The sequence below is a fragment of the Vulpes vulpes genome, chromosome 16, assembly GCF_048418805.1.
Source record: "Vulpes vulpes isolate BD-2025 chromosome 16, VulVul3, whole genome shotgun sequence".
Lineage (NCBI taxonomy): Eukaryota > Metazoa > Chordata > Mammalia > Carnivora > Canidae > Vulpes > Vulpes vulpes.
In genome coordinates, this window is record NC_132795.1 from 8,415,599 (window position 1) to 8,427,772 (window position 12,174).

Consider the following 12,174-nt stretch of genomic DNA (forward strand, 5'->3'; position numbering starts at 1 on the left):
CTTACTGAAGTAAATTTGGAAAGAATAACCATGTGACACCTGGGTGGTTCAGCGGTTGAGCATCTGCCTTCAGCCCAGGGCCTGATCCTGGGGACCCGGGATCAAGTCTCGCATCAGGCTCCCTGCATGGGGCCTGCTTCTCCCTCTGCCTGTGTCTCTGTGTCTCTCTCTGGGTCTCTCATGAATAAATCAATAAAATCTTAAAAAAAAAAAAAAAGGAATAATCAGACAAGCCAGCTGAACTCTGCACTCCTTTTACCCCTAGGTATGGAGCCTGGTCATTGAGATCTTTATTGCTTCACTGTTCCTCCATGCATCTGGCCTTGCTGGGATAGTCACATACCCTCGGTGGGTCAGTCCAGTGGGGCCTTCAGTGGGCAGATGAGCCTTCCTAATTCCGGGCACAGTTAGCAGGCCCATGTCACTCCCATTGTGAACCATTTCCTCCATCCTAGCCCTCACTGGCCATCTCTGTAGGATGCAGGCAGGGAAGAGATAGCTGTTTTATGAGCTACACTGCCCACCTCCAGGGACCCCAAGAAGAGGAAATCATGAAGTAGAGTGAGAAAGATTTTTCTGATGATTTAAATAAAGGGAGAAACAAAGTTTTTATTCTAGCTAGAGAAAGAGCTTTATCTCTTTACCTTTTCTCTTCGAAACAATGCAAGTTGGGATACAAGCCCATATTCCTTGCTAAAATATAAATTTCAATTTTCTAGGTATATGTAAAGTGTGCACATGGATACTTAGTGACTATAAATGTGTTCGCATTTTATATTCAGCCGTCATTGAAAGTGAAGTTAAAAAATTGTAATTGATAAGAGCTGTTTTATAATGATGTAATTGTTTAACCCAAGAGTAAGAAATAATCTAATTCAACAGACTCATTCTACATATAAGGAAGCAGGCACAGAGAGATTTTTTTTTCTAAAGTGTAATCAAAGGGACACAGATAGCTGTACTGATAAATCAAGGACCAGAGTGCCATCTGTATAAAACTAATTGATAAATATGGAACCAAAAGCTACCTTAAATGCCACGCTGCAGACCACTCTTAACAAATCTTTGCAATATACTAATGATGTAGACAGACATTATTTTATCCAGTTTTTACAAAAGAGGGTGATTAAGTAATAAAAATCAGCACTCCTGGGGCACGTGGGTGGCTCAGTGGTTGAGCATCTGCATTTGGCTCAGGTTGTGATCCTGGGGTCCTGGGATCGAGTCCCACATCAGGCTCCCCACGGGGAATCTGCTTCTCCTTCTGCCTGTGTCTCTGCCTCTCTCTCTCTCTCTCTGCGTCTCTCATGAATAAATAAATAAAATCTTTTTTTAGATTTTTTTAGAGAGGCAGAGACACAGGCAGAGGGAGAAGCAGGCTCCATGCAGGGTGCCTGATGTAGGACTCGATCCCGGGTCTCCAGGATCACAACCTGGGCCGAAGGCAGGCACTAAACCGCTGAGCCACCCAGACTGCCTGAATAAATAAAAAATCTTTTTTAAAAATCCGCACTTCTCCTGAACTCATAAGGCAAATGAAGAATAAAATGAATAACCTAATTTTTATCAGTGCTTCCTACACGAGATTACACATACTTAACATTTGACAGTTAATTATACATTCAGTAATTATAGGTTGAGATATATACCTTGTATATATACAAAGTGTTGGGTTAATTTTCAATAGAAAAGCATTTTCCTCTTAGGGTAATGAGGAGCTTTAGATGAGGCTGCACAACTATAGATTCTTAATCATATTCCCAAGTAAGTAAAAATGAAAATATTTAAGGCAAGAATTATGCAAATTTTATATGACAACGGGCCTTCAAGACAGTTTTTTGCTGTTGTTGTCAATATTAATGACATCTTGTAACTTGTGTCTTAGGTAGCGGGCAGCAAGCTTTCCCTTCTCACCAAAACTGAGCAAGCTTTCCATTGCATCCCCATCTTGGTCAGGAACAATAAGTAATGTGCCCATTTTCACTCCCATTGTTTTATGCACTATGAAGTCATTTGAACCTTATGGTCTTCTTTCACATCAGCAATTCTGACAGGAGACTTTTCTTTGAATTTTGCTGCTTAGGCAAGAGTCCAATATTGAAGCGGTAGACGAGAAAGCATAAAAATGAATCAGGAAAGCTGAAGTGTCATTTGGGAGAATGGCAAAAAAGAAATACAGCATCGCAAATCAGAACAGATTGAGGGCTTAAAATCAGTGGTTGAGCAGACCTTTCCATGTGGCTGTGAGGACCGACTTACCCCAGGAATTGTCACCTTGCAGGAGCTTCACCTGTCACCTGCAGGCTTGCAGGAGCTTCATTAAATAACCTCCCATCAGGAGGCTCTGACTGTAGCTTGGCCGTGTGCTGTGTTCAGCTCTCCACGCTTGGGGAAAGGATACAAAGGAGTGTGAGAATAACCCTCTACCCTTTGGGGGTTTATACTTTAGTTGGGGCGAGGAAACTAGACAGCTGAAATAATCAGACCACAATTTCAATGTAAAATGTCTTAAACAACTCAATCCATGGACCATGTTAACCTGCACTCTGTTTTCTCTCCTTAGAACATAATGGCGATACCAGGCATGCTCAAAGCCCATGGTCCTGTCCAACATGCCAAAGCCCTTCTGCTCCAATCAGTTGGGTTGTATATTTACAGGGGTCAGTTGTCAGGTACCAAACCGTTTATCCCATCTGTACTTGTCTTTACAATCATGCAATTTAATTATTTTTGAACCTTTGAAATAGAAGTGTGAAATGCGCATTTTCCTTGAAAATTAATTTGAATTACTTTGGAAAGACGTGATCAAGTGGGGAATTTAAGATATTGGTTTTGACTTGGGTGTGGGCAAGACAATTGAGAAGATTAGAAGAAACAGGATAGTAATCTGGAAAGATACTTCACTCAGTCGGGTCTACATCAAGAGTCAGCAAACTTTTTTTCCTAAAGTGACAAATAGTAAGTATTTTCAGTTTTGTGGTTCACATGGTCTCTCTTGCTGCATAACTCTGTCGCTGTAGCTAGAAAGCAGTCATAGGCAATATGTCTAAAAAATGGGCATGGTGGTATTCCAGTAAAATTTCATTTATGAACACTGAAATTTGAATTTCATGTAATTGTCTTATACAATATTATTCTCTTGGTTTTCCTGACTGTTTGAAAATCTTTTTTTTGACTGTTTGAAAATCTAAAACCTGTTCTTAGCTCACAGGCTGCACAGAAACAAAAGATGGGCTAGATTTGGCCCCTAGATCTGGTGATCTGTGCATTGTTAGGTATCCTAAAAAAAAAAAAAGATATGAATTCGAGATTGCTACATTGAAAGGCATACGCATTTTTATTTTCAGTTATTTAATTTCACTTCATACAGTATAGCCATGGTATAATTTTGACTATTTTTAATAGCTATACATTAGATCATCAGTACACCCTAGAAATAATCACAAGTCCTCCCCTAGGATTTCTGATCTAGTGTCTACTATCCCCTTGTTCTTTCAATGTCCCCTTGGTCAGGACATGTTGAAGTATCTGAGCTCTGGAATAAGACTTTTGATTCATCCCCAAGGAGCTGAAATAAATAAATAAATTTTGTTTGCCAAAGATAGCTTGTGGCTTGGGTAGTGGAAATCTCTCATTTGTCCTGGCCTCTCACTGTCCTTCCAACTTGGAAAGCTATTGAATTGGAGAAAACTGCAATATCTATCTCCAGTGCTAGAACAACTAAGAACATTCAGTTTAAATCAAGTGTCTTGACAGTTCTTTTTCCTTATTATTTTGCTTTTTTTTATAATTTGATTCTATTTTTATCAATGATAATTAGTATAAAGGTTTTTTTTTTTTTAAGATTTTATTTATTCAGGAGAGAAACAGAGAGAGAGGCAGAGACATAGGCAGAGGGAGAAGCAGGCTCCCCATGGGAAGCCAGATGTGGGACTCGATCCCAGGACCCCAGGATCACTACCTGAGCCGAAGGTAGACGCTCAACCACTGAGCCACCCAGCTGTCCCTAGTACAAAGCTGATAATGAAAAACAGCTGTTTTACCCCATCCCTCCCCATCTTTCCTTCCTCTGCCACCTTACTCACTCCCTGTACACACTTCCCTTTCTTTTATCTTCCTGATTCCACCATAATTCCTCATAAAATCAATACTTAGAGTTTCTGCTACCCTAGTTTTTTTAATTTGATTGTAATTTCTTCCCTCTGAATGCCCATACATCCATAGTTACTTTTTTAAAATTCATACAATAAGTATTTCCTCTCTGTACAGTCATGGATTTTTGGGTTTCATTTATTTTGTTTTTTGTTTTCTTCCATTTCTTGCATTGTCACTCACCCAAATCTTTTTGTTCTGTCCATTGGGATCTTTTTTTCACATAAGAGGTTTTCTTTAAATGTTTGGTGACCTTTGGCTGTCTATTTAGATTTAGAATTGAGGCACCAAAGATCTGTTTGGAAACTCTGGGCACATGATGGAGCTTATTAATGGGCTGGCATCACTGGAGATGACTGGGTTGGCATCTGGCCATTTCATTGTATCTACCCATCACTCTTTCCAAAGAGACTCAGTCCAGAGAGAAATTCTCTCATCTGCCACATGAAGAGTAAACATGTAAACTCTTGGTCAACAATCCTCCCTTAGGACTGTGTTTTCAACTGGTAGGAAGAAATACAAGAATCTGAACGAGGCAGGCTCACTGAATTAAGTCTCAGACCCCACAGTAGGGACACATCACTTCTCACATTCCACTGGTGAGAACTATTTCCATTGCAATTCCTAACTGCAGAGGAGGCTGTAAAATGGAGTCCAGTTGTGCACAAAAGGACTAACTGTGGAAGAAGAGAATATGGCCAGTCTCCATCATATTCCTTACAGAACCTCAACGAACAGAAATAAAAAGTCTTTTAGTAGGAGTGAATTCAATGCCTACCATCAAAGAGTTTACAGTGTTACTGGGGAGAAAAGAATCCATATAAAAATTTCTTTTAAGGAGCCATAACAATACGCCAGTCTATGTGGAAAGGAATATAAGTATAATCAACACAAGAGGAAAAATATCATATTGGGCCAGAATAACCAGAGAAGACCTATACTTATCATTATTGTTGCCACTAATAATCATCATTTTCTTAGATCGTAAATTTGTTTCCTATAATCCTATCTTAGCTGAAAGTGGGAGTCCTCTTGAGTTTTCAGAGATCTTGAATATATTAATAAGTTGCAAAAAAATGCTATGCCTTCCTTCAAATATTTTTCTCACTTGCACACAGAGACAACAATCATCAGGAACAACTTCACACAGAGCACAATTTATATCACCTTATTTATACACTAATTATATTAAATGATAATAGATGCCAGGATTATCTGCCAATTAGCTTAATAACCATTTCATTCAGCACCTAGAGTAGCCATGGTTATAGCATTTGTTTCCTGTGTCGTCTTTTCCATGGATTTGAGCTTACACTTTCTTCCAATTTCAGTCTTTGACATCATGTTCCAAGAGAAATAAAATTTGTTTTCAAAAAGCAAACTGGTAGAAAAGGAAATAATGTGTTATATTAAGGAAAGGAAATATTAAGACAGTAGTTAAAGAATCTATGTAATAAAAAATTGCTAAAAGTAATACTTCTACTGGGCACAAAATAAAAGAGACACAAACATATCTAAAAATGTATAATAGAACTCCAAGTTATATTTGAAGGAAGACATAGCATTTTTTGCAGCTTATTAATATATTCAAGATCTCTGAAAACTCAAGAGGACTCCCACTTTCAGCTAAGATAGGATTATAGGAAACAAATTTACAATCTCATTTGAAACAACTTAAAAAAATGTGGAGAGAGAGAGCTTGATCTCTCTCAAGAGAGAGGGAGAGAGAAAAAAAGTATATGAAACCATAGTCTTCAAGATGCAAGACATCAGGTAACAAGGGACAATAAACCATAAGAAACCCAAACAAATGAGGTAGGACAACAACTATGAACTGTACTTAATCAAACTGGAAAATTTTGCAATTCAAAACATACCACTGTAGAAAAAAAGACAAGTTATACACCATGAGACAATATTTTCAAAGCATGTATCTGATAACTTGTATCTTAGAATACATAGAAAGTTCTCAAAACTCAACAACAAAAAATACAGCTTAAAAATGAGAAAAAATTTGGAACAGCCATTTTACAAGATATATAAATGGCAGATAAGCACATTGAAAGATGCTTAACATCACTAGTCATTAAGAAAATGCAAGTTAAAATCATAAAGTCACTATATATTTATTAGAATGGTTAAAATGTAAAAGATGGACCATTGTAAGTGTTGACAAGAATGTTAAGAAACCAGTCTGCATACATTGCTGGTGGGAATGCAAAATGGTACAACTGGCTTGGAAAACCATTTGGGATTTTCTTAAGATGTTAAAAAATATACCTATGATATGATCCAGCCATTCCACTCTTAAACATTTACCCAAAAGAAGAACATTCACATGCAAATATTTTTTTATGGTTTCTATTTCTAGTAATCAAAAACCACTCAAATGTCCATCAGCAGATGAATAGGCAAATACATCATAGTTTATTTAATTGAATACTATTTAGTAATAGAAAGAATGAATATATGTGTATATATTCATTTGTATGAATGTCCATACAGTGTGTGGATATGTATCTCCACACAGTATGGCTCTGTTTATATAAGAATCTAGAATATGCAAACTCATCCATAGTGACAGAAAACAAATTAGTGGTCACCTGAGGATAGATGAGGCAGGAGGATGGGATTCCCAAGGGAATAGGGGAACCTTTGAAGGTGATGGATATGTTCACTATCTTAATCGTGGTGATCATTTCTTGAGTGTACACACAGACCAACATTTATCAAATTGTACTCTTAAGTATGTGCAGTTTATTATGTTCAATTATACCATTAAACTGTTAAAAATCTTAAAGGAACGTTTTAGAGAAAACAGTTTGTCCATGTTTTTTTTTTTTTTTTTTGTCCATGTTTTTTTAAATTTTAAAAAATTCTCTCATTATAGCGCTCTCTAAATAATGTTATTATTTGAGAATAACCAAAATCAGTTTGCTGGAATATTAGAGTCAGTTGTCTAGGTCATAACTTCAGGTGATTTTAATTAGCCCACAATTAAAAAACAAATTTAATAACGAACAGAGAATGGGAGCACCCGGGTGGCTCAGTCGGTTAAGCATCCAGACTCCTGGTTTTGCCCTGATCTCATGGGTTGTGAGATGGAACACCACCGCCTGGGGCTCCGTCCTCAGCGGCAGTCTGCTCAGATATTCTCTCTCCCTCTGCCCTGCCCCCCTCATTTGCACACTTGAGCTTCTTTCTCTCTCTTTCAAATAAATAAATCAGTCTTAAAAAAAAAAAAAAAGAAACATAATGAAAAAAAAAAAAGATTTTCATAAGTCAAAGAGAATATCTTCTAATTTGATATATCATGTGCTTAAGTTGAAAAACTCACTTCCTCGGAAAGGTTAGAAAGTATCAGAACAAATGTGATGTTCTAACTAGAATTCATGGTTAGTATTGCTCCTTTCCAAACTGAAATGAATTTATAATTTGGGCCTGTATACATTTGGGTTATTCTGCTTCAGAATTGAATTGGACCAAGAAAATGGGAAAATCAATAGAATGTGTGAGTGAGTAAGCTATCAGGAATCCTTCAAGAATTTTGTACATATTGACAAAAATGTGACCACTGTGCTGTAAAAAAGAGAGGATAAATGATCAAGTATCTTTAAGATGAGCTGTAATGAATCACACAGAGCTGACAAAGATACTACAATTGCTTTTAGTTTCCAAATTAACCTAAACATAAATGGGTTCTTCAGTTTTTAAAAGATGAGTAAACTGAAACATCAGCAGAACACGATACGGGATGTTTCAAAACGTTTTATGAAAAATTGTGTTCCTAAATACCATGTTGTATTTTAAGATGAAAAGTATAACAGACTATTGTGTGTTTTTGATGGAGAGTCTCTGAAAGGCTATAAATGATCACTGATCCATAAGATCTGTCCAAGAAAGTTTTGCTCCTGCATAAGGAATTAATCTACACTGAATATTGATAAGGCCTCGGAGTTCACTGCTTGCAAAAGTAGAGCAATCCGAATAAACTTTCCTTGACTTTGCAAGCTCTCAGCTAAATTATTTCAGAATCTAAATGCATTCAAAAGCCAAACTCATCTTTACATATGTGGAAAACATGTAAAAACCGTTAGCTTTTACATATATGACATTTGTAGATTCATGAGGGACTTTTAAAGATCAGTTTCTGTTTCTGGGGTGGTAAGGCTCTTGATCCCAACTTCTTTGTATGAACAAATTACTTGGTGGATAAGTCAATTTCCAAGGGAGTCAAGAAGTTAAAGCATACATACCTAAAAATAAAATCTTGTTTTCTTTTCTTTGTAATTGTATAGCCATTAGATCATTTGTTCCAGTCATCAGAGCATTTTGCTCTGGGAAAGATATAGTATTTGAGGGGCACGTATTCAGCAGAGAGAGAAACAGAAAAAAAAAAAAAAAAAAAAAAAAAAGCCAAGACATGGGAAATACAAGGAGAAAGCACTAAGTCATATTATTTGCTAAGTTTGAAAAAGAATTCATGTTCCCTACATCTGTTTGGCTATAATTTACAACTTATATTAAAAAAAAAAAAACCTTTTTTTTTTAAGATTTTATTAATTTATTCATGAGAGACACAGAGAGAGAGGCAGGGACACAGGCAGAGGAAGAAGCAGGCTCCCTGTGGGGAGCCCGATGCAGGACTCGATCCCAGGACCCCAGGATCACGCCCTGAGCCGAAGGCAGACGCTCACCACTGAGCAACCCAGGTGCCCCTAAAACATAACTTATGTGAACTATTCTCGTCATCGTTAGAAACTGTTGGCATCTGTATTGTCAGAGTTCGTCAGGAAACAGAATTCAAATAATTTCCCCTGAAAGACGTTGGTGAAGGCTCTGGTAAAAAGGCAAGGGTACAGCCAAGGGATGAAGGGATGTTTGAGACCCCGAGGGCCCAGCAAGGTGTGAAGTCTTGTCACTTCGAGGGCTGCCATCATAGGAGGGAGCCAGTGAGGGCTGGAGCTTCAGAGATCAGTCTGGCAGACAATGTGGTTCCAGACCAGTGTTCTCTGCCATTTCTTTATAGTTCTTACATCTACCTCAACCTCCCTCACTCCAAAAATAAAATCTAATCCAAATTCTACCTAATGAAATAAAAATTACCAATGAAGAAATAAGATTTTATCAGGTAGGGTTGGGTTGTTTGGATTTTTTTGTGTTTTTTTTAACCCCTACCCACACCTCAAGAACCAGTTTTCACCCTCCGAGAATGCATGTTCTAGAGAGAGGCAGGGGCCATCAGAACCGTGGCCCCGGAGAGGGAGCCGGTTTCAAACCAAGGCCTCCAGGAAGCAGAGGAGTCTTTCGTCTAGTCCAAGGGTCAGCCCCCAGGGGCAGAACAAGGTCGTGAAGGAGATGGAGGGGGACCAGCATGGAGATCTGGGGGGACCAGAAAAATAAGTAACCATCCAAGAATTTTCCAGATTTCTTAAAGCTTAAATGAGGTGAATGGTGAAGGGCATGGATTTTATGTCAGGAAGCTCTTGACTGATGTCCCGGCTTTGTCCCTCTCCTTATGGCACAAGCTTAAGGACCAGCTTCAAAACTCTCTGAGCCTCAGAGAGAAAATTGGGGCTATTTATATCCATTTCTGGCAGTTACTTTGACAATAAATTAAAATAACACATGCAGAGAGCACTTAGTAATGGGATCAGCTGGATAAATAATTCCCAAATGTGAATAATTTGAGAGCGCTCATCATCTAGCCTTCCTTCCTTTCATTCATCATCCCAATGCTTACCCCATAGTGCCTTGTGCCTTGTGCTGGGCACACAGAGTAAACAGGACAGAGACTCCTCTCCAGCATGCTTGTAGGCTGGGGGGGCCGGGGTAACAGTCCTCCTTGTGCGATTCAGAACATCCAAACATAGTTGGACGGTTTGAAGGAAACTGGTTCACAAAAAGAATGGCCCTGGATACCACAGGTGACAAACGGTAACGTATCAGGTTACAGAGTCCTGTGTGACATCTTCTGAATAAATCTGTCCCCTGCTGAAGCAACCAGCCACTAAATTCTCCAGCCCATTGCTTTGCCCACACCTTCGTTCCAGAGGAGGATCATTAGGTGGTATCATAATTTCAACAAGGCTGGTGATTCATAAAACATCATTCCAAGCTTCAGACCTTGTGACTGAGCAGAGGACAGTATTTATTTCAGATGGTTGTTGATGGTTGAATTAAAAAAAAAAAAAAAAAAAAAAGCACTTACTATAGAGTCTGAGTCTGGCTCAGTACTTAATGAAATCTAAATGTATTATTTCTCTTCAGGTGCCCGGAATCTCCATGACCTGATGCTGGCACTTGAGCTTGCCTTCGTTTTCCATGTTTGACCCAGGAATGATTTTTAAATTTTCTTTCCTTTTTTTTTTTTTTTTTTTGAGATTTTATTTTTAAGGAATCTCTACACCCAGCATGAGTCTCAAACTCACAAGCCCGAGATCAAGAATCACCTGCTTTTTGACTGAGCCAGCCAGGCACCCTAATTTAGTAATGATCTTAAGTATCTATCTGTTGCATCTCATGTTCAGAGTTAATAACAGAGTATCTTAAATTTATCTAGAAAATGGTCAGCATAGATTTAGAGATGTATTTAGACTTTCACTTTTATAATTCAGTTGAATCTCTTTGTTATAACTAATTAATCAACTAAAAAGAGTCGATAGACTGAGCACCTATTGACCACCTATTATCGCAATACTCTTGTTGGTTTGAAAGTTTATTTAAGAGATAATGGGTACAGTTTTTTTTGTTTTTTTTTTTTTTAATTTATGATAGTCACAGAGAGAGAGAGAGAGAGAGAGAGGCAGAGACATAGGCAGAGGGAGAAGCAGGCTCCATGCACCGGGAGCCCGATGTGGGATTCGATCCTGGGTCTCCAGGATCACGCCCTGGGCCAAAGGCAGGCGCCAAACCGCTGCGCCACCCAGGGATCCCGGGTACAGTTATTTTTAAGCATCTGACACAACCTTCAGGATTAGCTGCATATGAGATACCAGAAGCACACGAATGTAAAAGGATGGAAAATAATTTAAGGAGTGGAAATCCTTGACGTGTTTTAAAAAATATTTTAAGTTTGTAAAAACAAAACAACAACAACAACAAAAAAAAATTCAGCCTTTCGAAACAAATCTTTAAAGCCACCAATATAAAATAAAAGTAAAACCGGAAAAAGGAGCAATGCACAAAAATAAAAATTCTCCCGGAAACTGTTACCTACCTTGGGAAGCTGAGCGTTCTCTGTCATAGTTTTGGTGAAGTGTTCCAGGATGAATTAGACTCCTTTGCAAAAAAAAAAAAAAGCCTTTTGGGAGTTACTTTAATGAGAAAAGAGTGCTCCTGGTAAAAAACAAAGGGCACAGATGAAGGCTTTTAAAAGTGCTGATTAAATAATAAAGTAACTTAAAATATAAACAAAATGCTTATTAAGTGGAAACTGGCTAGCTTTCAAGGTATAATTTAAAGCCCTTATCACATATTTTCCCCCCTAGTTGTAGGCGCCCTGACAAACTGCTCAGACAGGCTGCCCATGAGGGCTGCCCATGGGGCAGTTTATTTTTCCTTCTCACACCTGTGTTTAGCCAGTAGGAGTTTTGCAAGCTTGGCCGCTTTCAAGGGAAGAAGATGGGAAGGATCTCCTGCGGAAAAAAAAATACAATCAAGATAAAGAAACAAAACTGCTGCAATTTATCTCCATCCAGCCTTCCTTCCTGTAGAAAGCCGTGAAATAGAAAAAGACACTATGGGCTCTGAAGGCAGAAAGTTCCAAAGGTCACTAGTCAATGGCCTCCCTTCTAACCAGACCCAGAAAGATGAAGAACAAGATAAAAGCCAAAGGTTTTCAGAAAAAAAAACAGCCTACCTTCCTTTAAAGTAAACTTTGGGTCAGAAGTTATTTCTTATCAGGGATAGATTTTTTTTTTTTCAATAGGCCAGGGTTTCAACTCGAAAGGGTATTGTCTGCAATGTGTGTATTACTCTTAAAGGAAACTCATTTTCACTTGGAAAAAACCCCTGCCTTTT

The 12,174-nt window shown here is 38.2% G+C and overlaps 1 long non-coding RNA gene across 1 annotated transcript; it reads right to left on the minus strand.

Moving 5' to 3' along the window:
• Positions 1-2,269: 2,269 nt before the first annotated feature.
• LOC140596004 (uncharacterized) lies at positions 2,270-11,872 on the minus strand. The gene is made up of 3 exons (XR_011998026.1): positions 11,723-11,872; positions 11,372-11,490; positions 2,270-2,385 (listed from the first exon to the last, which is right to left on the minus strand). It is a non-coding gene; the product is annotated as an uncharacterized lncRNA (long non-coding RNA).
• Positions 11,873-12,174: the final 302 nt, after the last annotated feature.